The sequence below is a fragment of the Mus musculus genome, chromosome 10 (genome assembly GCF_000001635.26).
Source record: "Mus musculus strain C57BL/6J chromosome 10, GRCm38.p6 C57BL/6J".
Lineage (NCBI taxonomy): Eukaryota > Metazoa > Chordata > Mammalia > Rodentia > Muridae > Mus > Mus musculus.
Window position 1 is genome coordinate 67,772,417 of NC_000076.6, and position 25,547 is coordinate 67,797,963.

The window sequence follows — 25,547 nt, forward strand, 5'->3', positions numbered from 1 at the left end:
AACTTTGCAGGGGTGGCAGATTGGTAGGGCCTCGGTCAAAGGTCACATGTGGACTCGCCATGGCTAGGCGCCAATGGAGCGGAGATCACCGAAATGTTGGTCTTCGCTGTTGTATTTCATTAAGCATAGGGGAAACTAGGGTAGCCTCCTAGGAAGTGGTTTCAAGAGGTTTGCAAGAATATAGTAACCCTCGGTTAAGTGGAGAGAGGATGGCCAGAATCCCCCCTATTCCTTTTGCCTCTGTACTGGTTGTCATAGAAATACCCTATGCATGTGTGTACTGTTGGTATTCTGTCTGGACTCCAACCCCACAGTTACCTGGCAACAGCCAGGTAGGCCTGGACCACTATAAAAGGGCTTCTTTCCCCCTCCCCTCTCTCCCTTACCCTTGCCTCTCTCTTGCCTCTTGCCCCCTTGTACCTTCCCTCCCCATCCCCGTCCCTCCTCTCTCCACATGGTCATGGCTGGCCAATACTTCTCTACTCTCTCTCTCTTTCTGCCTTTCTTTCTGCCTCTACTACCCTCTTAACTCCCCTCCCCATGCCCTGAATAAACTCTATTCTATACTATACGTCATGTGTCTGGTCCCTCAGGTGGGAGGGATGCCTTGGCATGGGCCCGCTGAGGCACCTCCTTCCCCCACACCACACCACACCCCCATAGAACATATTCTTTCCCTTTTTATAATCACAACACTTACAAATATACACATGTGACATAATACTTATAAACATGTGGCACTCATATATATGATACATGTGTGTAACATAAGAGCTTAAAGTATACACATATGTAATGTGCATGGTTATGATATACATGTAACATACACACATATATGTGTACATAGTGTACATACTTGTCACAGGCACACATGTGGCACACATACTTTCACTATTCACGTATGCAACACGCATGCTTGCACATCCTTACCTGTCTTGGCAGAGGTAGCATGTTCTACATAGCGAAAGGTAAAATGACTTTCCAATTCTATTCAGCAAGGGATGAAGTGACTGACGAGGGACATTTAAACACCTGAAATTCTTCCTCTCTGACAGATTTGTTTGTTTGTGGTTTTGGAGATGGAGTCTTTCCCCGTTGCCCGGGCTTGTCTGGAACCTACTAGATAGCCCAACCTAGAACTGAGGTTCTCCTAGTTCAGCCCCTGAAGTACCTGGATTACAGGCATACACCATCAAGCCTGGCTCCTTCTTAGATGAGATTTCAAGTCAACTGGCTAACTTACCCAACTCTTACTTCATCAATGGGAAAAAGATAGCAACCCCCAGTCCCCTGGACCGGCTATAAGAATTCAATCAGTAAAAATCTGGGCAGCTAGTAGGTGTCTAAGAACATGTTAATTTTATTCTCCCAGAATGCCTGGAGAGTTAGTAATTCACAAAGGCTGTCATGGAACAATCCAATGGACATAAAATTTTTATTTCTTTCCCAGCACTGGAATCAGACATTTTAGGATGTCCAGGAAACCAATGGATCCCCTGCCATTTAGATTTATTGAAATGCTCATTCCTCTTTGCCTCTAGTATTATTCTCCCAACTGACGGGTTTGTTTAAAGTCTTTTACCCGGGCTCAGTATTGGGTCAACAAAGATATGCGTGAGCACCACATCTGGAATCCTCCTGATGACAGTAAGCCTGGGACTGTAACTCTCAGTCAAGCTCACTAAGTGTATGCTCAGAACTAGTCTCACGTAATGTTCTTGTTTACTTTCTCTTGCTATAATAAAATACTGAGCAAAGGCAGCGTGAGAGGAAAGGGTTAATTTGGCTTACTGATGACAGCCTGTCATCTAGAGAAGCCAATGAAAAGAAGTCAAGAATCAGTCTGGAGACAGGAACTGAAGCAGAGATTATGAGGATCATTGCCCGCTGGCTCACTCCCGGGCTGGTGTTTAGCCATCTTTCTTATATATCCTGGGCCCATCTGCTTAGGGGTGGTACCACCCACAGTGAGGGCTGTGGACTCTCCTACATTATTTAGTAATCAAGGAAATGCCTCACAGACATGAGAACAGGCCAATATGATAGATTGATGTGATGTGATAGATTTTAGTTGATGCTGCCTTTTCCCAGGTATGCCAATCAAGATTAGCCACCACATGCGATATGTGAGATTACTATTTCTCCTTAGTCTGGGGGGTGACATGGGCACATGTGACTTTCCATGTAGTATTTGTCATGGGTATTTGAGCCACTGCATTGACATCCCCTAAAATGAAGTGTAGGGAGACCTTTTTGGCTCCATTTTCAACTCTCTTGTTTGTCTTGATGTTTACAGCAGTAAATTAGAAGCAATTCCCATGTCTCACCTGTGTAATTGGAGGTCTATGCAGTGGTTTCTTGAAAATAGGTGACTGGGATATCGTCTCGATTCTGTTGTGTGGAGGAACTGCAGGGTGCTCATTGCTGATTGCCACTATGTTCTTATTCAAGATAAGTCCATTCAAGAGAGGAACTTCATGTTTACAAATGTGATGGGCACCGAGCTTTTTCAAGATATGAAGGCAAGTCATTGCTCGATTAGAAGTCTACCTTTAATATGGGCACATATCCCATCTGAGCCAGTGTTGTCTGGCTGGAAACTTCTAGTGAGTCTTTCTTCTCTTGATATCTAAGAAGTCTCTCTACTCTAGTAGGCTCTAGCAGAGATCCAGCCAACCTCTGGGAGAATCAGGCCTTTGCCTGCTCTCCCAGGGGCCTTTGTATGTTTACTAACCCTGAGCCCAGTGGACCTGATAGCTCTGATCCGCAGCACTAAGGATGAAGTCATGGGGAGGCACTGAACCCGGTTGTTGATGGGTATTTGAAGCAATCACGGTAATCAAGCTTCTATACAGGAGCCTGCTGCTCAGTGAGCACCTGTGAGCCACAACTTTGTATTTCATTGCTAAGAGTTTATACAGCACATTCTGGGATGCTTGCTTATAGACTCTGGAAAGTTCTACTTTCCGTACAAAAAGATCCCAAAGCACTTGCTGGCCTGACATTTCTCTTTCTTCTCTGTGAACGCTGGACACATGACTTGGTCTGGAGACAGCAGTCATGTGACATGAATGAGCATTAGATTGAGAAGATGATAGCCAAGATATAAGAAGCTGGAGCCTCTACAATCAATCACGACACAGCTACATCAAGGCTGGAAACACGGCCATCCAACCTTCTTTTGTGTATTTTTTCCTTTTCCATGTTCAATGTGGAGTGTGTGTGTGTGTGTGTGTGTGTGTGTGTGTGTGTAAGCTTTGAGATTGATGTCAGGAATCTTCCTAGATTACTCTTCTACCGTATTCTTTGGGGCAATATTTTTCCATCCAACGCAGTCTGAGCTAGGCCACCACTTGGTATTTACATGGGTTTTGGGATACCAAAATCTGACAAAATTATGTGTCTTTGAGGCTAACAGTTGAACTGCTGAGCCATGTCTCTAATCTCCAGCCCTGTTCATCCTTCTAAAGAAAGACATTTTAATATTATGTATATGCATGCTTGCATATACATATACGTATACGTATGCACCACACTTATGACTGGTGCCTTTAGAGGCCAGGAGAGATCATTGGATAAGCTGCGATTTGATTTCCAGATGGTCATGAGCCACCGTGTGGGTGCTGGGAATTGAACCTGGGTTCTCTGCAAGAGCAACAAGTGCTCTTAACCTCTGAGCCATCCCTCCAGCCGTACATCTAGCCTTCTTAGGAAAGAGGCATTCCTGTCTGGATTGCTTACACCGGTTCTAACTCAGACTGTGGAGATCCTGACTCTTGAGCTGACGTTGAACCACACACTTCTTTGTGTTTCCTAGTGTGTAAAACAAACAAAACAAAAAACATATAAAGATACATGGCCATGGCTGACTATTGTCACTGTTTCTGAGGAGAAGAAGTAAGTCAGCTCCTCAGGAATGGCCCTGCTTGGCATAGATCTCATTTCCTTAAGAAATGTCTCAGGCAGGACACTAGAAAGAGACACGGAGCCAGGATAGAGATTCATTCAGCTTTTGTCTGCACCTTGAAGTAGAGTTTCTTGGAGGGCCTTTGATGCAAACAATAATTATATCCATGTAAACAATAATTATATAAGAAACTGTGGTAGTGTGTGGCCTGAATAGTGAGGTATTTGCGGGAGGGTTAAAGTCATACAACGAACAAGTAAAAATTTAATTTTTTTTCACCTACAGAATTTTGATTCATTTGGGTTGCCATACAGTCAGAAGTGGCAACATGCGGCTGGCCTCCCTTTATGTAAATGAAAGTTTCACAATGGGAACAAATAATTAGGGAAATTTCCCCAACTATCTCTATGGAAGAAAGGGGTCTTAGGGTCTGAATGTATCTGCTTCACCAGTCTCCTCTGACTAGTAAATAAAAAGTCACACTGCCTAATTCTTTTTTTTTTTTCCTGATCAGAAAGGAGGTCATTCAATTGGGTCTTAGAATATCAGACCAAACCAGCTGGCCATTGCTGAATTAGGGAAAAAGGAGATACTGACTCAACCCATTTGAACAGAGAGCAGCGTAGGCCGAGAGGGTCAACCTTACACATCTTTTATTGCAAAATAGTTCCAGATCTCTTGAGACTGGCTGAGTGGGAGAGAAGAGATTGCGCTCCTGATGTAGAAGCTATCTGTGAAGACCGGAAACAGCACTTTGGTATTGAGAAGGATGCAGAGCCGCCGTCCCCCCTCCCTCCCGTCCCCTCCACCCGGGACAGTGTCTGACCAGTTTGCTATCTGTACAGCACTTGGGAGTCTCTACGTCTTAAGAATCTGAACTCATTAACACAGAACTTGAACTAATCTTAGCCTTGGCTTTTTGTCTTGGGAACAGAATTGGCTCCAGGGTTCTAAGTGACTCACTGAGGAAATACTTGGGCATGCTGTGCAAGATGAGGGCAGTATTTTAACAACAGGCCATCGTGTAAGACACGGAGGAGAATCACAAATGAAAGGAAAATAAATTAAAAGAGTCCAGAAACCAGAAGAAGTCTTGGAGCAAAAGGCAGATACCATACCCTGGAAACGGAACGCCAGCACTTTGGAAACAAAACATCTGGGCTAGAATCGTCAATGACCTTGAGATGAGACTTAGGAAAGAGCCACACCAGTTTGCCTTCCGCCCGAATGGGCTTGCCTTACTCCAAATGGTTGAATATAAAGTACCCTAATGGATGCTAAGCGTTTTATAAATTAAGGGCTCTGAAAATATAAGCCGTGACCATCCTTACTGGAGAAGAGACCACCATGATACTGAAATTATGAGGTCTACCAGCCAAAAAGCTTGACCAGAAGGAAGCTATGAAACTGAACAAAATTAAAACAAAACAAAGCCATTTCTCAGCGCTTGGCCTTGAACTGTTAGAAGGGGTGGGGAGAACGGCGTTTTAATATCCTGAGTGTTAGAACTGGGGCATTACAGGAAGGGGAGGGTCTGTCCTTTCTTGATCTTTTCAGAAGGACAGAAAATTGGAGCCATGGGCCACAGCTGCCGGAAACATGCCGTGTTCCCGTTCTCCCTCTCCTACTCCAGGCAGACATTACCAATCAATCTTAATTCTATGTGTCTCTTCAACACCTTCAACTTCCTTTCTTACAGTCTTTCAGAAAGCCGCTGTTAACTACCAGTCTTGAACTTGGTATGTAGACTAGGCAAGCCTGCTTCAGTTTCTTTAGACAAGATTACAGGCCTGCTCCATCAGACCTGACTAGGGCTTTCATTTTGTATACGAAGAAGCCAAGACACAGGAATAGCATACTTAGGGTTCAAGTCTACCCTCCACCACACACACACACACACACACACACACACACACCCACACCCACACACACACACCCCTCTGTACTCTCATTATTAACAATATCAATTAGAACTTACAGTACAGTCAGGCCTGTGGGACATGGCCAACAATTTCCATTCCCTAGATGATTCCATGACTGGAAAAGAGAAGAGTGCTAGTCTCTCTTATTTTACCCGAGTGAGCATCTCTCCCTTCCCCCACCCCAGGACATAGCCCATTAGCGCAGGGCAAAGCCCTCACAGAGATGACTCAAGGCCTCCTGAGGCAACCAGCGGCAAAATCAATCAGGCCCGTGGGTGCTTCAGGATCTGTTTCTGTGAACATTCTCTTCAAAAATGAGAGTTTCATGCAGATCCTAGATAACAGTCTTGGTCACATCCGGACAGGCTTGCGTCTGGTCTCTCGGGAAACATCATTATGGATATGGGAACGTAGCCAGGGAAAGTAAAACTGAGACTTCAGCCCTTCCCAAGTCTTAACTGTGAGTAAACGAAGAGAAACAGCTTCATCGCTTTCATCGCTCCATCTTATCACGGAACCTTCCATCTTCTTACTTCCTGCACTCCAACAAGCCTCCGAGAGATAATGAGGAAAGAGGTTCTTACGGTAGCCACACCCCCGCTCCCCACCCCCTGCCTATACACATACTTTCTTATGACATTTATATATATATGGGGTACATCAGATCTGTTACTAGACTCTCACCCATATTGTTAAGTTTGTGCCCTCTGATATCCCCCATCTCCTCCTAATAACTGCAGTGACACTCTCTGTTCCTATCATGTTTGACCCATCCTTAAATTCCATACGTAATATGAAGTGTTTTTCTTTCTGTGTTTGGATTGTTTGAGTATGCTGTCCTCAAAGTTTATTTGTATTGTCACAAATGGAAAGACTTCTTCTTCTTCTTCTTCTTCTTCTTCTTCTTCTTCTTCTTCTTCTTCTTCTTCTTCTTCTTCTTCTTCTTCTTCTTCTTCTTCTTCTTCTTCTTCTTTCTCCTCCTCCTCTTCCTCCTCCTCCTCTTCCTCCTCTTCCTCAAGGCTAAACAATATTCCATTGTAGATATAAGCCACATCTATAAAAGTTGATTCATCAGTCAGTAGGCTCTCTGGGGGCTTTTGTGACTTGCCTATTATATGACCTGCTGTGAGCATGGCCTCAGTTCATAGGCTGGGTTTTCATGTCCCCTGGGCTTATATCCAGAAAAGAGATAACCCGTCTATGGTAGTTTTGTTTTTAATTCCACTGAAAGCCTGCACACTACTCCAGTCATCTTGGTCCTCACCAATATCACACCACACAGTGAGTGGTTCCCTATTCCCTTCACCCTGGACAACACTGGCTGCCTTCTCTGTCTTATAAAAGCTATTTATTTTATTAGTTTGTTGTTGTTATTATTAGCACTCAAAGCAATAGGTTTGACTCAGTATTTTCTTTCTCATGGACCATTATGCCGCTACCCTCATTTATGCCCCCCCCCCCGCCATTTTTTCATTGCTGGTCCCAATCTGCCTTTCTGAGCCTGCTGTTACACTCTCTGTTTCCCGCTGCTACATTTTGTTTATTTGTTTGTTTGTTTTTATGATGGAGTCCTCAAAGCTGCTTGGCTGCTTCTGTTCTTACTGGCTGTCCTTCCTTCTGTGCGTTTCCGGTCTGTGCCCCGCCCACATCAGCACCCTCTGACCTCTGACGGTTTTTGTTGCTCCCCGGGCCATCCCTCTTTTCAAGCTCTGCATTCATGTTCCCACCCAAATGTCTTTCCCTAGTTCCTATACCACTGGGTTCCACTCTGCGTTAAATCAAGTCAAAGAATGAAGACAGATTCAGTACTCTCCATATTGTTTGCCCCTTTCAGAGTCGACGGAAGAACAAGCTGGAGGAAGGGAGGCTCTCAGAGTCACCTAGAAAATCCGATGCCCAGTAAAGAGACAGAGGTGAACCTCAACAGCAGATCTTATAGACTCCAGTGAGATACAAGATAACACAAAGACTCGAGAGCTGAGCACACCCCCAAACCATCTTCTGACCGGCCTACACTTCCAGCCGGAAGTGATACAAGCAGCTAATAGTTAAAGGCTACTAAGTACGCAACAACTTGAGCGAGCATGGAAAGTCACAGTCCCAGTGGAGCAGGGGCACTTGCCTCTGTAGTGGCTGGAAAGCCATTGAGATGCACAATCATGGTCCCACTGACGTCAACACTTACAAAGGTGCTTGGGCTGTTTGAAAGGCTGTCCATTGTATGATCTGCACAGCTCGAAATAAAGGAGATGGCTCGTATGTGCAATAATAGCCATGATGCTTGTCCCTTCTCTCTCAGTTTCATACATGCATAAATGCATCAAACTGGCTAAGGCCAATTTGCTCAGGAAAATTGCAATATCAGTAAAGTTTCTCCTCTTCTCCTTCTTTCTCCCAGCTTGTCCTTAGTCTTGACTCCCACTGTCTGTCTTTGAGACTGGTTATGTGTGTATGTATGTATGTATGTATGTATGTATGTGTATATGAGTGTCTCTGTGTATGTACGTGTATAGATTACCTTGACAAATTTAATCTTTTATATAATCTTGATAAATAAAATTATACATATAACCATTAAAATATTTTAAAGATTATTTGTTTGTATGTGTGTGTAGTATCTGTAAAAGTATATGTGCAATTCATCCGTGCAGATGCCTAAAGAGGCTCGAGGATGGCATTAGATACCCTGGAGCTAGAGTTACAACCTTTGTAAACTTCCATGTGGGGCTGGGAACCAAAGCGGGTCATCTGTAAGAATGGCATGTGCTTTTAACCACTTAGCCATCTCTCTAGCCTCTGAATAGAGTCTAATAAAGCACACTTGGTGCCACGTCTGACTACCTGAGTCTAATCCCTAGGACCCACACAGTAGAAAGAGCACTGACTTTTGCAAATTGTCCTCTGACTTCCACATGCAAGCTATAGCAGGAGCCTATGTGTACCTGTTCATGAACACACACATACACACACACACACAAATAAATTAATAAATAAATAAATGAATAAATAAATGAATAAATAAATAAATAAATGTTAAAAATAAAATTCAGAGTTCTTTGATAAGTTTAGGATTACTCAGTTCACTTGTATAACTTGGCTTTTGGTTTGTTGTTGTCTGGTAAGTTGGGTTTTGTTTGTTCATTTTTTGGTTCTTTATAATTTTCAGGGACTTACCTCTGTTTCATGTAAAACTGTCAAATTTATGTGGGAGAGTTGCTTAGGGTGTTTCCTTATCTTGCTAGCATCTTTTCAAGTTTTAAAATATTAATGATGTCTCTTCTCTTTCTAGAATCCTGTTTTCTCTCTCTTTCTCTCTCTCTCTTTCTCCCTCCCTCCCTCCCTCCCTCCCTCCCTCCCTCCCTCCCTCCCTCCCTCCCTCCCTCCCTCCCTCTCTCCTTCCCTTCCTCTTCTCCCGGCTTACTGAACTCAGTGTTGTTTACTGGAGAACCAACATTTTGTCTTATGAATATTCTTTCTCATTCATTGTATCTTCCTTCTACTTGCTCTGGGCTCAGTTTTCCTCCTTTCTCTACTTCCATAAGGTGGAGTTTAAGCTGTTTATTTTTCCATTTTTCTTCGGCTCTAGTGAGAGTATTTATCGCTATTGATTTACTTTTATTTAAAGTTTATGGATATTTTTGCCTATGTCTATGCATGTGGCCCCTTGTGCACGCAGTACCCGAGGAGGCCAGAAAAAGGTGTGAGAGTACCTGGAACAGGAGTGACAGGTGAACACTGGGGACAGACCTCAGATCTGCTGTAAGAGCAGTAAATGCTTGTAACCTCTGAGCCATCTCTCCAACCCCTCAACTGATTTTTTAAAAAGCCATTATGATTTAATATCATTATCAGTTTTATTAACTGTACCACCATAGGATAGCTTTCTACTTGCTCTGTTCTTGGTGCTTGCCTCATTGCCTCTTGTTCCCCCTAGCTCCCCCTCCCTTGCCTTCTCTGGAAGACTTACCAGGACTTCCTTTTAATTTGCCTAAGGAGCAAGTGGCCATTACCTCTCCATAAAAGCGTTTTTATGATTTCTTCGGGGATTAAAATACACTCAACTTTTTCAGTCTAATTAGAAATTACAATCACCCCTCTAAGAGGAACATAGAAGACATGCTGGGCATGCGGCAGACCCTTAGCTCCGGCCTCGCCATGGCAGTCAGCCTTTATGTTGCAAACACTGAACACTTACAGGGACTGCCGTAAGTTTTAAATTCAACTGTGTTCATATCTTAAAGAACCAAATGCTCGCTGTTTCCATTCTTAATTGCACCAGACTCCCCTCTGATGACACATTTCTTCTTTGGAAAAAAAAATTTTTTTCTAGCATTGGAGTGAGGAACACAGATGGGAACCGGTATTTAAGACCAAAGTCACAGTTGATGTCAATAAGATACCACAACTGTGCAAACAAACAAACAAACAAACAAACAAAAGCATACCACAGTCTCGATTCAAACAGTGAAATAGAACCCCAGTTGTTAAAGCAGATCTTCTGAAAGATCAAATTCAGTTTTCTTACATGAAGAACTGTTAGTTCATTCGTGATGGGCAGATATGTGCTGGGCGTAGAATACATTCCATTGGCTATGAGTCCAGGCTTAACTGTCCATTCCTTGAGGATTTTGGACTGGCATATCACTCCCTCCCAGCTCCTGTGGCCCCAGTGAGCTATCCTTGCTCATCCGAGCTCTCATGAGGCATGTCATTTTTCCCTGGTCGCTGTCAGGACTATTCTTTGTCTTTAGTTTTTTATTTCATTTAATTATCTTGTATTTTTGACATGGATTTCTTTCCTTGTTTATTCTGTTTGGGGTTCACTAAGTTTCTCGAAATAATAAAATATGTCTGAGGACCACATTTGGGGCAAGCCATATTTTTTATCTCTGCATAATTTCTGCTGGGCTCTTTTTTGCTGTCTTCCTGGAGGTCTGAGGACTTGAACGGACGTTGGAGCTTTTTCTATGTCAAGTTCTTTGAGGCTTTATTCATTTATACAATTGTGTTGTTTCTGGCTGATGACATGATTTCCAGCATCAATGTATTCTTAAAAGGAATTAGTTTACTAATTCCTTTGCCATAGTCCCAGGGTGGGGCTCAAGAGATGACTCTGTGGCCAAAAACACAGGCTTCACAAGCCTGATTGATCTGGGTTCAATCCCTAGAAGCTACTTAAAGGTGGGCAAATGCCACAAAGCTGTCCCCTGGCCTCCACGTGTATGCCCTGCATAATAATAAATAATGGTAATTAAAAATATGAACTCTAATAGTTGACCCAGAATTAGTAGTGGCAGAGGAGGAGCAGAATTTTCTCCACTCTCTCTGAACGGTGGAAAATTCCTTTTCTAGACTCAAGAGGCAGAAATCTGGAGTTTCTTCTGGACCCCTTCCTGATCCAGCTGGTGTGCACTTCCTGTTTGTGGCTGTGCAAATCCATATCTGTAGCTGTCTTTTGGCCCATGCTGATGGCACTTGCAGGGAAGCATCTAACCCAGGTCCTCACTAGCAAGCTGATGGTAACAGGATGGACTTGCTGATAAGAAAACCTCCCTCGAGATAGAACGCATGGCTTCAGGCACTCGGGAGAACTGTTCCCTTGAGCTGTCCACCAACAGGACTTTTCACAATCCTTTCAGGCACAAACATGACAAGCTCTCTGGCTACCGAGGATGTACGCTCAGGGCTCAGTGTCCATGAGGATCAAATCACAATTGAAGGGTGATGTGTATGTGTGATGTTGGGCACTTTCCTCCTTTAATATTGTTTGGCTCTCTTCATCTTCTTCCTTCCTTGGTGCTTTGGTAAGAAATGTCCCAAATAGTCAGTTGGTAAAGTGTTTTCTGCCTCAGTATAAGGCCCTGAGTTCAGACCCCCAAGACCCATGTAAAAATATGTGGGGCAAGATGGCTGCATTTATCAACCTAACTGTGACAAGGGTACAGGAACACTCCTGGAGCTTTCTGATCAGATCATTTCACCAAATTGATGAGCTCCAGGTACAGTGGCAGACCCTGTCCTAAAGAATCAAGATGGAGAACTGTGGAAAAAGACATCCAGTATTCATCCCTGGACACTACATGTCTACACCACATGTGCACACACATGAACAGGTACACATACACAAGCAACAGACACACACCTCTCTACACACACACAGAGGGAGAAGAAAAGTCAGAAGTAGACTAAATAAATCAGTGTTGTCTGTTTCACCTAAGAGTGATCCATCTGTTGCCTTCAGCCTCAAGGTGTCTTGTGGAAAATGAGGTTCTGGGTATGAAGTTCAAGACCTTGCCCAGGCTCTTTCAAGACAGAGAGCACTCTACCGCCAAGCTCCATCTCCATCCCTCGAATTCCTTAAAGTATCATTTTGCAAACACTTAAAACCTCAGGTCATACATTAAGAATACATTCCATCATCATAATTTCATGAAGATACCTTGAGAGACTCCAGTATCATCATATCACAGATGAAAATACAGATTGGGGGTGTTGTAGTTTATGTGAACCTTCAGGAATACTACGGTAAGCAAAATGGTGGGAGCCCTGCCCCCGAGGACGCCCTCATGCTGAAACCTGTGCATGTTTAATGCAAAAGGACTTTGGAGGGTGTTATTAATGGCAAAGTGTAAGGTGTTCTGGGTTATCCAAGTAAGTTCAAGATAATCACAGGGCTCTTTTCAGAAGGAAAAAGGAGGGCGAGAGCCAGTGTAAGAGGCAATACTACAGACTCACAGTCAGAGATCTGGAGGCTACATTGTTTTGGAAATATATACCATTGTCCAAGCTATACTTAAACCTCTATAAGCTGGGAGAGATGAGAAACAGGCATTTCTTCCAACATGAAGAAAGACACAGTACCTTCCTGCACCCCCAGTACCTTCATTTGAGCATGCTATGACCTGTTTTGGATTTCTGTGCCCCAGAGCTGAAGACACTAAATTTGCATTGTTTTACAGGTGATGCAGGGCTGACTAAGGCCAAAGGATGGTAGGTGTAATCCTGATCAGGAGAGGAGAGCAATTAAGACAGGTGAAATGGTGAGAAATGATGTTTCCATGGCCTCCTTTTTCTCAGACCAATATCCTGTTAACTGTTGCTCTGATCGCTCCTCTTTTTCTTAAGCAACAATCATCTCCCCATTAGAATTCCATAGACACAGGAATGAAGTCATTTTACTGCACGTTTATTTAATCATTGAAGGTGTGTGTAAGGAAGTGGGCAAGTGGAACTCAGAGGTCAGTTTTCTCCTCCCATCTTGTGAGTCTTTGAGAAGTGAACTCATTAGTGTTGACATCAAGTGTCTTTACCCACTGGGCCATCCTGCCAGCCTCCATTAGTCCTTCTTAATCATGGAATTCTGGCTTCTACCCCATTTAATGGGACTACTTGACAGTGTGCTGCATAGTAACTCTCTTAGTCACAGGTTGCTCTGACTGTTACTTAGGAACACCATGGAATCGTACCCACTGGAAGTACTCCAAGCTCCAAACTCCAAATTCTGAGTCATCTGCTTGGGTTATAAAGTCAACAGTCACAGACTGGCCTTGCATCACTGGACCCAAACCTTTGACCTAACTTTCCCGTCTAAGGTGAAGAGAAAATGACAAAGCAGTTAGCTTTAACCCAGCTTATCTGTTTGGCATTGCTGCAAGAGAGCACTTGAGACTTGGTTACTTAACATAAAGAGAACAGCACTTGGCTCAGAGCTCCAGGAGTCCGAGACATACACGACTGAAGTGTCCCTTCAAGCTAGGTCCTTCTGCTTTTTAAAACATTGCAGGATACAATACATCATGAGAGGACACACCTAAGAGAGGAGGAGAACTAAGCCTGGTTCGTAACAAACCCACTGTCATGCTAACGAATCCACTCCCAGGATGGCGAGTCTACTTGTGAGCAAAGAATCCTTATGACCTGGCTATCGGTTAGCCACTTGGTGAAGATCCTGCCAACTAAAATCTAACAGGGAAGCTTAAGATTCCAGTAAAGAGCAGGGAGTAGAGTGTTTCTGAACAGCACAGAGCTATGAGGCAGAGGTACCTATCAACAGAATTAGAGAGCGATCCAGGCAGACACTAGAAGATAAACTCGTTTATCTTCTCACATCTGCCAAGTCATGAAGGGCAGCTGTGTGGCATATCTTCTGTCCAACTTGCTTCCCAATGGCTCGTTCTGCCTTGAGTATAGCAGCTATAAGAGATGGGGGCAATGGTGGAACTAGAGGAAACTCCAAGTGCGAGTGGTTCTATTGGCATTAAGAAAGTGACACCAGATTTTTCTTCATACAGAGGACAGTGGGTCACCAAGTGCTGTAGACCCAGTGAGAAGATCACTGTTGACTCCATAGGAATTCTCGACATGGCTTCTACCTTTTGAGTGTGCAATGCTTTTTGTGTTAAATCATCTTTTTTTCCTACTTTAGGAAATAGAACCAGATTATAACTCACTCCACAGAATTCATATTGCTTCTGCTTGCACCCCCCCCCCTTGCACTTTTAGCATTAAAACTCCTAGGAATTAGGACACAACTCTTCCTGACCCAAATATGAGTGGTTTGGTTTCTGACAGTGGACAGAAGTTTAACAGGAAGAGGACGAGCAAAAACAGAAGGCAGGTTGGTTCCAAGAAGAAAGGCTTAATGAACGGGGTGCTCTTAGAACTGACTTTCAATGTGACAAGGATTTTCTTCAAGCTCCTCCCCCCACTTCAATGCCCCCATCACTCTTGATTCTCTCTGTGCCTTTAGTTTGCATTACTGTACAGCGTTTACAGTGTGCCATGCCCACTCTACATATTTTATGTAAAGATAGCCCCTAACTTAATAATGGGTAGGCCCACAATTTTCCCACTTCCCGAAGGAAGAGAAACACTACATCATTAAGCTATGACTTCTGCTTTTTCATGTAAAAGACACATTTTCAATTTAGAAGCTTGATAGGAAGAGAGCCCCCATTTTAACCTGGGGTATGAAGCCATAAATAATCCCATAGAATGTATACTGTTATTTTGCATGTTTTAAAAGTTATTACACCATACCACACTGGTCACAATGTCAAGTTAAAGGTAAAGTCACCATTGCAACCCTGGCATTCTGGCTTCAGGTTGTGTGCCCTTGACTACCATACTGTGGCTCTATGGGGACTTGAGGTAAGGATCCGGGGAGATTGTCACATCTATGTCCCTTCAAGGTTAGATTCATTTCACGTGTTAGTAATTTCAGCTCTTTTGGTAATTTCCTCTCTTCTCAGAGGTGTCTTGCCATACATATGTGTTTATCTGAGTTCTGCTTTTAGAGTGGGTGAGGTACAGAACTAGAACATGGAGCCTTGTGTGTTATAAGCAAGCACCCCACCCCCAAACTACATCTCAGCCCAGAAGACCCTACCACTTTTGTTTGTTTGAGACAGGGTTTCTATGTGTATGTAGCCCTGGCTGTCTTGGAACTTGCTCTATAGACCAGGCTGACTTGGATATCTGCTTGCCTCTACCTCTGCCTCCCAGGTGCTGAGATTAAAAATGTGCACCACCACTGCCCGGCAAGACCCCACTCTTAGAAAAGCAACATTGCTAATGTGCACATCATCTCTCATGTTCTCTCTCCCTTCCTTTCACCACCAAACCTCCTAGAAAATTACTCTGCCCTCTTTCTGTCCTGGTCACCGGATTGCTCTGCAATCTGGCCTGCTTCAGATCTCTACCATAGTTACAGCTTCACGATCAACCTCAACTGTGATTTTCAGCTGTTCTTTTGCCTCTTCCTCCGTGGCATTTGACTATGAGCCAGGACTCCTTTGAAATCCCCACCCCTTTGACAATATGACATATCACTCTCCTTTCCCATGGTCCTTGCCCCCTTACAACTCTATGTCATCTCCTGGGATTGATAACCTCATGATATGTGTTCCCTTGCCCACAAGTGGGAATGTTACAAGAGCCTGTCTTTGGCTGTTTCTTCTTCTTTGCTTTGCCTGCTACCCTAGATGATCTTGCCTCCACCCACAACTTAAATTATTACCTCTCTTTTTATCTTTGTTTCCAGGGCCAGCCCCCCTCTGACATCTAGCCCGGCATTCCATCCTCCAGCTGAACATCTTGAGCTGGACTGTCTCCATTTGGACAAGGAAAACTGCCTCTCTTCACTCGCACATGGAAAGGAGGGCTCAGTCAGTGTTAGCTGAGGACCAGAGAAGCATGTACTTCCAGCATCAACACGGTGGTAACCGGTTTGCGAGAACTATCGGTTCTGATAGCTCAGGAGGTGTGTGTGTATGGGGGGAGGAACTCGTGGGGAATATGAAGTGTAAACACAAATCAGCTGGAGCAAGGAAACACACCTCATATTTTACATCAGCTGTCCAGTGACTAACCACGGACGTGTTTTCTCAAACTGCTGAACTAGTCAGTTTTCCCTTGCCGATGGTTTCAAAAGAGACGCTGTAATTTATCTTTTCTTTTTTTCATTTCACAGTCTTCTAGATTGTCGCTTGGGGATCCCCTGGGACCTCGATAGATGAACATGTAGCCTGCTCCTCCCTTTCAAACAAGATAGTTAGCATCTGTTTTCTCTCATTTGATTCAAAGCCTGGGTAGTGGGTCACAACCTTTACTCTGGCAAAACAAACAAACAAAAAAGGAGTTAGTTGGAAACTACCTGAAAGGAAGAAAGAAAGAGAGAGAGAGAGAGAGAGAGAGAGAGAGAGAGAGAGAGAGAGAGAGAGAAAGAGAAAGGAAGAAAAAAAACCCTGGAAACCATTAGAAATTGCCCATTTTCATACAACCCAAAGCCATTGAATAGGACTGGCAAGAGATCTTTGAGCAAGAAGCACATCAACAGATGGGAAATGATGCTCTTTGTAAAGATGTCCCAAAATGACCAGCTACATGTTCGTCCTTACAATTAAACAGGCGTTCCCAACCCTCCCAACCCAAGGAACAGGTCTGAGTGGCAGGCAGAGATGCTTCTGTGTGTTTTGGTGTGGTCTAAAGCCTCTCTGCTTCCGAGGTATGGAGCAGCACTGGTTCAGCGAGATTCCCCATGATAAGAATGCTCGAGTTCTTGTGGATAGAGGTTAAGGGATGCTTTAGCCTCTGCCAGAGGGTACATCCTGGGGCCTGGTGAGTATGAAGTCTTGGCACACAGTGAGTTTGTAATGTGTGCATGAGAAAGCAAATACGCGCAGCAGGAGGAGGCACAGAGTAGAGAGAATGGAAGGAAGGAACTAGAACAACTCAGACAACAACAAAGATAAGGAAGGACGCTCGGATTGGGGGGCTGTGAGGGCTTTAATATACAACTGCTTAGGTCCCAGTCAGTAAACACTCCCTCTCGCTTGGGGTTGGTTATTATAAACATTCTTTCTCACGGTGTCATTCCTTATGGTACAAACCTTTAGAAACTCCTCCTTGGCCTCTCGACTGCAGTAAAAGAGCCTGTCTGTTGTCACCAGGCCCCATTTACACATAGATTTTCTGGTCATTTTACTCGTGGGTCCAGGAAAGCCAGAACACCCTGTGCACTGTGCCTTAACAGAGACAGAGACTTACCTCCAGCTCGCCGGTATATGACCCGTTTCTCGCATAGGCTCATTTCTATAGTGAGAGAATGACTGCTCCAGATTTGCCTGATGGATGCTCATCCCCTTCCTTTGCATGCGTTCAATGCACTTCCTTCCTCCGTGTCTCCGTCACAGCCCCTGCAGACTTCACCCTGCGCCCCCGCAGACTCCTGCATTGAAAGAATACTTGCCAAACAAAAGAATGAGCAAATGGTTGATGGAAGGGGAATTCCCATCCTCTCAACCGTCACTTCAAGCATGTCTCTCCTTTTTTATCAAGAGTAAAATTTATTCTTACTATTGGCTAATTTTTCACAGGTAGATCTTGGATGCTAAGTCACGTAGTCATATTGGTGACTTTTCCTGCTTCCTTCCCCATTCCCTTCCATTTTCTCCTTCCTCTGTCCCTTTATCCATTCTTCTCTCCTCCCCTTCCTCCTCCCCCTCCTCAGCAGCCCATCCTGTGACTCATCTATCTCTCTAGGAGTCAATGGGGTTCCATCTACTTGAGATTTTCACCTTTTACAGCTTAGACACATGCCCTGTCTACCTCGACACTGCATAGCTAGACTACAGGAAAAGGTTCCTCGGGAAGGTCTCACAGAGGAGTCAACCAGTCTAACTGTAGTTTTGTGTGACTTATCGATGCAAAATTCTGACATGAAGAATGGAGGTCAGTATTAAGGACCTATCTATCTTCAAAGGATCCAACCTCTGAATCTAGTTTATATCGACAGCAGCGTGGCCTGGGATTACAAAGAAACCCCTTTGCGGTTTATGTCTTCTTCAGTGCAATGGGCATAGATGTAATTTTCCTACTAACGACATAGGGCTTCTATAAAATTATAAATAACATAAAAGCAACCCCGTTATAAGGAAAGGCGAGGGTGGCTATTAGAAGGGATCGATCTTCTTGATTTTCAGAGCTTTTCCTTTGTAGAGTCTCCCAAACTCAACTTCAGGCTTAGGGGCCCCATCCCACAGGTTATAGACTCCTTGCTACCTCCACCATTCAACGTGCATAGAAGAAAACACTGGCACAGCCTGACGTGCTACATCTGGGATGCGATTATTTATTATTTTAAAATACACACAATGGGAGCTGAAGAGAGGATGGCTCAGTTAAGAGCACTTGCCGCTCTTGCAGAGGAAGGACCCACAGTGGGTTCCCAGCACCCATTTTGGGTGGCTCCCAACTGCCTGTAACTCTGGTTAGGAAATGGGGTGCCTACTTCTGGCCTCTGCAGTGCCTGCATTCACACGGTGTATATACACACACTGAGTCATGTAACAAAGCAAATAACTACATCTTTAAGTATTCATGTATAGATGGTTATGAGCCCATTGTTATGGTTGGCTTACATGTTCTTATCTTTCTTTTTTATAAAAAAAAGGAATTATTTATTTTTAAAACCAATGTGTTAACGTTCCTTGATTTTATTATTTTAATGATAGACAAACAACAACAAAACCAACCAACAACCAACCAAACAAACAAACAAAAAACAAAACAAAACAAAAAAAACAAAAACAAATAAACAAAACCTGGTTCCTTTCAGGAATTGGAATGATTTTGCGCTCCACAATCCTACCGTGCCTAGGTCTCAGGACTCCATAGCCCAGTTACTCACTTTAAAATAGAAACAAAGCCCACCTTTCCCTTCTAGTGACCCAGTTCTTCCTGGATGTTTGCCAGAGTCTCTTCAATGAGGACAGAGTAAACGTGAGATCGAAGGTGGAAGCTGAAAAGGGAGCGCGCAGGAAGTCCTGCCCATGTTTCTTATGGGGTTCTCATAATTACAACTGCGGAGGGGAAAGAGTGAAGGGGCAAACATCGGGATGATAAGAAGGAAATAAAAAAACCCTGGAATTAAAACAAAACGCTGCTGTTCAAGAGAATCCGGCACTTTGAAAACCAGTTCTGCCTAGGCTGGGTCTGTTCACAAGCATAGACCGGAGACACGGGGGAGGAACCGCATGTAAGCCACAGGCCTGCTGAGCTCACTTGGAACATGATGAGGCCTTTTCTTTCTCCGTGCCTTGTTTAGCCACTGCATCTCCAAGTACACAGAAGTGCTTTGGGTAAAATCAATCACACTTAAATCATAAAAGCACACTGCTAGGAAGGTAAAACTCCCCAGACAGGAAAAAAAGTCTGGGTGATTATAGGGAAGAAAGATCCCGGGCAGTGCCAGCAGGGTCACAATGATATCACAACGACAACTACTGGTCTGAGTGAGCCTCAATAGAGGGAGATTTGGTTGTGCCTATCCAATTAATTAATAGATCGTTTCTATTATCTTCCCTGGGTGTTGAGAACGAGCTTTAGACAAACCGTGAGAGTCAGTTCTTGCCTCCCAACCGCGTGGATTCCAGACATGAAACTCAGGTCAGGAGGCAGCAAGCATCCTTATCTGTGGAGCCATCTGACCAGCTTGCACTGGAGGGTCTTAGCCATCCTCCTGAATTACTAGAGACAGATGGAAAACCAGAAAATGGGAAAGTTAGGGTTCAGTTCAGATGACCCAGAAACTAATACCAGAACTTACTTTTGAGACCAAATACACACCAACATACATACACACAAACACACACACACACACACACACCTCATGATTTTGCCTAATTTAGCATTGATTACATAGTATTAAAGTGGATGCAACTTTAAATAACTCTCATCCAAGTTCGCCTTGTATTTTTATTGCATTGATATAGTGCTACTGAGTACTATAAACTACTAATATATATTTTGGTAAACCTACAAACTTTCTTTAATATGCCAAAGTTCATCCAACCCTAATTCCTAAATAAATGTGTTACAATTCGTTGATGTTTTAAAAGGCTTAATGACAAAGTTTGGGGAAGGAAAAGATTAAGTTTATTTTACAATCTGGATGAAAAATAACTTCAGGAAAGTCAATACAATTCAATACAGTCTCATCGGCCCAAAGTCAATAGAATTCACTCCGGTCTCACCGGCTCTGGCGAAGGAAGGCAGCTCCCGATTTGGAGGAGCTATGGCTATGTCCAGACGATTCCCTATTTGGAACCTCTGTGACTGCGGGATCATGGAATCATCGGTGCCCTTCCTGTACCAGACATGTGGCTGCCAATCTCCTTAACTGGATATCCAGGTCTTTTACAATCCAGAAAACCAATTGCATAATTTAAGCTGTGTGCCTTTCTTTCTGGCTTCTGGGTAGGCGCCCTTTGCTAAACTAATCAGCCTCTTTCAAAGTTGCAATCGGTATAGATCTGCAGCTCGATCCAGGTGTTCCCGAGGGAGAATTTGTCTATTTGATGGTGGCGGCGACCCGCAGCAGGAGCAAGCAAATCTTTTAGAGGTTTCTCTGGCTCCTTCTTAATTTCCTCCTGGGTGACATGAGAATCCACAACCATCTTCCTCCTTCTTTAGGGAGACGCTTGCTCTAACCTCTGACCCCTGCAGAGAGCATGATCTTATTGTCCTAGACTACTTATTTTTGACATTAGAAATGTCCCATGCTGTAAAACCAGTTTAGTTTACTTACAGAGACAGAGCATCTAAATTAACTGAGCCTAGAGGTTGAAGGAAGGAGCTTTTGGCTTCCGACTGAATAGCTCACATATTTGAAGGAAAGCCAACACCCTTAAAGAACAGACATTTGCATTCTGCATTCAGTATAACAAACAACAGAAAACATAGTTTATATCCACTTCCGATTCTTAATTTGCTTTTCTGAAGTCAGTTGTAAGTATGGTGATACCCTCCCACCCTTTTTTTTTTTTTGCCCCTGGGACAGTGCCTGACCACACTGAGTGCACAATTGGAAGACGTAAGAGGACTGACTTGAAAATGTCACAAATGTTGTTAATAAGCTCCCATTGACATAAGAGATTTATTAATTAATCTTGCAGGCAATCAAGTTCACCGTGTTGAGGGCTTAGTTTCGTAGGGAAGAAATGTAAATGGCGAAAAAGGCAGATAAAAGACATTTTTGTATATTTTAATTTAAAAATGAAATAGCAAAAAATGTAAATATCACCAGAGACTTGCCAAATATGTAGGCCTTTATATGTGCCCCCCTATACCCACCCCACCCCACCCCCGGCTGAACAGCTCTGGAAAAAAAGCCTTTAGTTATAGAAAGTTTTCTTATTCACAGTGATCTCAATTCCATGCTCAATCTTCAGCTATAATTTTATCTACACAAATTACAACAACTTCTTTTTAAAGATTAAAAAAGAGGAACAAAGTTTCCGTGTTCTGTAAGTCTTTTGGTCTATGCTAAAAGATTATTTTTATAACTGATGTTAAATTGACTTGGTTTTCATAGTTGTTCTCAATTAGATCAAAGTGACTTCTTTCAGAGTGCACACACACACACAACAAGACACAAAGATATAAAAATAAATAGTTTATTTTTGGGAGAATGGGTGAAGTGCTACCCGGAACTGTAGTAGATGTAATTTTCCCATTGCATATTACTTACCTAATGTCTAGCATCATTATCTTTAATCGTGTCTGCTCTACAAATCAAATTTATCCATAGGCATTTGCTTTGTCATACAAACACCTCATTGGTATTTCATCTATCATCACCATCAACAACAACAACAACAAAAATAGTTGAGTTATTCTCTGAGACACCACACAGTTAATCTTTTCATTTCATTTCTGTTCTGTGATAAAGTACTCTGAACCAAAGCCACAAGGAAGCCAAGGGTTTATGTGGTTTGTGTTTCCAGGTTACTGTCCCAGGTTACAGGGAGGTCAAGGCAGATGTTTGAAGGGGTCACCTCACATCCCCAGTCACAACTGTGAGAAATGAATGCATCCATGGTGACTGGTTTTGTTTTATCTAGCTTTCTCCTGTCATATATAGTTCAGGAATCCCTGACTAGAGAATAGTGCCACTCACAGTGGACTTCATCAACGAGCAAGAAAATCCCCCCCATAGACATCTTTACAGCCAACCTGATCTAAATAATTCTTCATATAAAACACCGTATCTAGGCATTTGTAGGTTGTGGGAATTTGATATTTAAAATCAATCACCACAGCTGACCTGTTCATAACACTTACAGAATGTTCTAGTCAGAATGTGCTCTTAAAATATAAGAAGAAAGACAATTTTTTTATTAGAGGACAAAAGAAAGGAAGATCAAAACTCTTTAAGTGCCTAAGAACTTGCTGAAATCTTGCTTTATTCCTGAATATCTTGAAATTTTTTTCTGATACCTATAATTAAAAGCTAATGAACTTATTTATGCCTAGGGTGAATTTTTGGAAGACTCCACTCAAGAGTTGAAAGGAAAGAGATATTACCAAAGATATTTTTTGAATGGCATTCAGAGATCCATCAAAAGGGATTTTTAGAACCTGACGTGGGGGTGATGTGGTCCCTGTAGATTGGAAATCCTTTGCTTAGGTAGATGGTCTCGAGGTGAGGTTTTTGGGGTACGTAGATCTAACCAAAACCTCAAACATTTTCAAAGTAACTGAATCTCAAGCGTGTGTGTGTGTGTCTGTGTGTGTGCATGTGTGTGTGTGCATGTGTGTGTGTGCATGTGTGTGTGTGCATGTGTGTGTGCATGTGTGTGTGCATGTGTGTGTGCATGTGTGTGTGCGCAGCTGGCTGAAAAGATAGAATAACTCTCCATGTCAGCTGTCAGAAAGTCTCTCTTGTAGCCAGTGAGGTGGCTTGAATGGTAAAGGCACTCGCCACCAAGCCTGGTGACCCAAGTTCAATTCCTGGGACTCACATGATAGAAAAAGAGAAGTAATTTCTATAACAACAATAAGAAGACTCTTGATTTAAACAATATGGCATCTCATTTTTCCTCAGGCAGGGCTCACCTCTAACAGATGCCTGTAAAAAGAAAAAAAAAAAAAAAAAGAACCTTTACAACTAACCAAGCAAGAATAGGCCAGCCAGAATCAATAAAATAATAATCTTCATCTAGACAGGGCCAATCTAGACCCTGGCCAATCTAATCAGCATATAGTCTCACAACTTCTAAAATATCCTACAACCAGAAGAAAATGAACCTGACCTGGGTGAATAAACAAACTGATTGCTGAAGAAATGGTGTTGTCTCCTCGACACTGCTAAGAACAATTGCCAGTTGAAAAAAAAGCACCGGAAGTCTGGCATGGTGTCATCTTGTCATCCCATCATTTGGGGAGGTGGAGGCGGGACAATCATCCTCAGGTTACATAGTGAGTTCGAGGCTAGCCTGTCTCCAAACCAAAACCAAAACAGCAATAAAACAACTGCTGCCCAAACCAAAACACTTCCCACTGCTTTGGTAAGATTAGGTTAGGAAAATGATAATTTTACTGGACTGGATGCCACCAGTGAACCGTTAAAGCAGACAAGCCTCAAACATCCTGGACTCATGCTATGTTCTTGAACTGTCCCCAATGAACACTGAAGTTCTGATAACCAGAATCTAGTTTATTTCACATGCCTGTGACTTTTTAAAATAAATAGTCCACCAATGCAAGAATGATTAAAAGCTCAGTTTCTCTGAGATCTTACTTCAAGAGAGCACGGTTGAAAGCAGCTCAATTATTTGCCTCCTAGTGATAAAACACATTCAACACACACCATTATCCTAGCCCTCACCTCAGAGGCAGGCTACAATGCCCTGAATCTAAGGAGAGATGAGTGTCAGAGAAAATGGGTAAGGTTTTCATCTCCGACTTTCTCTCATGAAATTGAAATAATTAGCACGGAGGAAGGATTCTTTGTTGTAGGCAAGAGCCACTAGGTTATTAACTTTGAGGTGGAACATAAATCATAAAGAATTTTTTTCCTATGGTTCTTCAAATTAGCTAATCTATTTAAGACCTTTACTTCATTTCATCATATGCCAGGTTAGAAAACCCTGGAGGCTGTTTTTGGAATTAAAAAAAAATCACATAAAAAAAAGAAAAAAAACAAAAACAAACAAAAAAAACCCCAAAGCTGGCCTGGGTCTTGTAAATCAAGGACAGAATCAATATTTAACAGGAAAATGACTTAGGTGAGGGAAGAGCACCAAGGTGCTTGAATTTACCTGTATACAGTGTTGAGACTGGAAAGACTATGGGGACTATGGAAATTAGACTAAATGTATTTTGCATTATAATATGGCAGCAATCTAATGGGAGCCAGGGTATGGTAGTAGTTTGAATGAAAATCTCTCTCTCTCTCTCTCTCTCCCTCTCCCTCTCTCTCTCTCTCTCTCTCTCCCTCTCCCTCTCCCTCTCCCTCTCTCTCTCTCTCTCTCTCTCTCTCTCTCTCTCTCTCTCTCTCACATACACACACACACACACTTCCCCTCAAACTCTCATGTTTGTCTCGGATGTTTGAATACAGAGTTCTGCAGTTCCTAGAAATCTTTGGGATGGACTGAGAAGTGTAGCCTTGATGGAGGAGGTGGATCACTGAGAGCGGGGTTTGATGTTTCTAAAGCCCTTACCATTCCCAGCTAGCTCTCTTTACCTCCCATTTGCCAGTCAGGATGTGAGCTCTCAGCTGTGCTGGTTACCACGACTTTGCTACCCCATCCTGGACTCCAGCCCTCTGAAACTATCAACCCAATTAAACACTTTCATTTGTAAGTTGTCTTGGTCATGGCATCTTGCCACAGCGATAGACCATTAACTAATCTGGCAGCTGCTCAATCCATGAGCATCTACCACAGCATCTTAAACTGATGCTAAAGCCCCAGGGGTTTCCCTGGAGAAGGGTTCATTTTCAGTGTACATCAGAAGGCTAAAGAGGGTGGTTGTACTTAGCAAAACAATGAGCTTAATAAGCACTGCAATGGGGCAGATGAACTTGCCAACAAGAGTGGAAGCCAACCAAACCAAAAGCTTTCCTTCCTCCATGTTACTTTATCTGAGACTATACCAGAAGATGCTGCCTACGCTTGAGATGTGTCTTCTCACACTTCTTAAGGCAATCAAGACAACTCCTCAGAGACACATCCACTGGCCAACTTCATATAGACAATTCCTTCCTCTTCAAGGCTTCTTTTCTGGATTACTCTAGGCTGTGTCAAACTGACAAAAGTACCCATCACAAACACAAATCTGAAATTTCCTACTGACGGGCACCAAGTTGTTTAAATTCACTCCATCATGGCCTAGGTGTCCCAGCAAGTGCTGCAGACAACCTGAGCTGGCCT

The 25,547-nt window shown here is 43.1% G+C and overlaps 3 long non-coding RNA genes and 1 pseudogene across 4 annotated transcripts in view; 1 reads left to right on the forward strand and 3 right to left on the reverse strand.

The window, feature by feature from the left end:
- Positions 1-5,957, reverse strand: part of Gm40681 — a 29,222-nt gene extending 23,265 nt beyond the window's left edge. The window contains exon 1 of the long non-coding RNA XR_871797.3: positions 5,886-5,957. This is a non-coding gene — a long non-coding RNA (predicted gene, 40681). The remainder of the gene's footprint in view (positions 1-5,885) is intronic.
- A 7,369-nt stretch (positions 5,958-13,326) lies between these two features.
- 4930543I11Rik lies at positions 13,327-16,417 on the forward strand. Of its 2 annotated transcripts, none has more exons than XR_380531.4 (3): positions 13,327-14,446; positions 15,872-16,090; positions 16,301-16,417. It is a non-coding gene; the product is annotated as an RIKEN cDNA 4930543I11 gene (long non-coding RNA). The 2 variants fall into 2 exon arrangements; XR_001779806.2 differs by lacking the exon at positions 16,301-16,417 and having other exon boundaries at positions 13,327-13,421; positions 14,332-14,446; positions 15,872-16,274.
- Positions 16,391-17,973, reverse strand: Gm51769. Its single transcript, XR_003948899.1, has 3 exons — positions 17,686-17,973; positions 17,377-17,557; positions 16,391-16,440 (listed from the first exon to the last, which is right to left on the reverse strand). It is a non-coding gene; the product is annotated as a predicted gene, 51769 (long non-coding RNA).
- A 2,340-nt stretch (positions 17,974-20,313) lies between these two features.
- Gm29774 lies at positions 20,314-20,842 on the reverse strand (annotated as a pseudogene).
- Positions 20,843-25,547: the final 4,705 nt, after the last annotated feature.